Raw genomic sequence first — 1,438 nt, 5'->3', positions numbered from 1 at the left:
GCTTGTCTGTCTTGTGTGTTCACCAGGATTTGTTTGGAGCAGAGAAAGTGCACACTCCCTCTGAAAGCAAATACTATTATGGGAAATATTTTTTTTAATCTATAAAAGATTGTCTAAACTTCTAAGAAATCTAAAACTTTCAGCCAAGAAAAAAAAAATGCATTTTTACAGATAAATTGAGACAGAAAAAGCCCACAAACTTACAGCAACTCCCACAACCACCGCAGAAATGTTTTCTTTTGTGTTGAAAAACTAAAAACCTCTGAAATGCAGGTTTATTATAACAGCACCACGGCAATTATTAAATTAGAAGAAACAAAAAGAATGATTTATATAAAGTTTGAACATTTTTCCCACTGAAAAGGAATCTGATTAAAAAAAAAACAGGCGAGTTACAGTTTGGTCGACCACAGAGCAGAAAAAAGAACAGCTGGATGCACAAAAATACTACAAGATGGTAGCAACCATTTTGGTCTGAACCCTGTAAACTTTGTCTTATGCATAAATAAAATCCAAATACTTTTATATATTTCTAAAAACATTAAATTTAAAATTAGTTTAAGCTTTTTAAAATTAAAATATTCTGGATTGCGAATCAAGAATATTCCTGCTGTGCATTAGTTACGTATATTAGTTATATAGTATATAACAGGTTTTAAAAAATTCTATTTGTGCTCAGTGCCAAAAGAGCAATAAGGAAAAAATGGTGGTAGTTTGTAAGACAACCAAAAAGCAGCAGGGAAATTCTTATAATGTACAAAAACATGAGAAAAATAAATAATAATCAGATCCATTAGGAAAAACAAAATAATTACACATATAGTCTAGAGCTACAGCTCTGTGAGGCTCTACTTAAGCACTATAGTGCCACAAAGCACAAAGTATAGCTGAGGCTGATGGGAATGTCATTATTTTTGCTGGTATTTGGGTCATAAACTAAAGTATGGGATAAATAAAATTAGACCTAATGGTGGCACTAAAGGAAAAGTGAAAGGATCGTCAAAGTTATTACAGTATATCCCGAGGGGAACATGAATGTGCACCAGATTTTATGGCAATCTATCCAATGCTTGTCAAAACACCTCACAAATTAACAGGCTCCATGCCTTTAAGCATGAGTAAAAATTAAGTTATAATGCAAAGGGAATCATGCTTCTTGATGTTTAACAAATGAGTTTAAAATACTAAAATATTTCCATTTAGCGAGGGAATTATTGCTAGAGACTCACGACTTGTTTATCACAACAACAACAACAACAACAACAACAACAGCAACAACGACAAACAGCCTCTAAGATTAAAAGGCATGTGTTTCCAAGCTTTTAAGAGTCTCACCATAAATTCAGGGCTGGTGTGTATAATGTATGTTCACATGGGGCTTAAGGGCAACAGGGCAACACTAATACTGCAAATTAGGGCAACACCTAAAGTCATAGAC

This window comes from Morone saxatilis, unplaced genomic scaffold (assembly GCF_004916995.1).
Source record: "Morone saxatilis isolate NCDOM2014 unplaced genomic scaffold, NCSU_SB_2.0 Contig17, whole genome shotgun sequence".
Taxonomy (NCBI): domain Eukaryota; kingdom Metazoa; phylum Chordata; class Actinopteri; family Moronidae; genus Morone; species Morone saxatilis.
The sequence above is the reverse complement of the archived record's forward strand: the minus strand, read 5'-3'. Positions refer to the sequence as shown.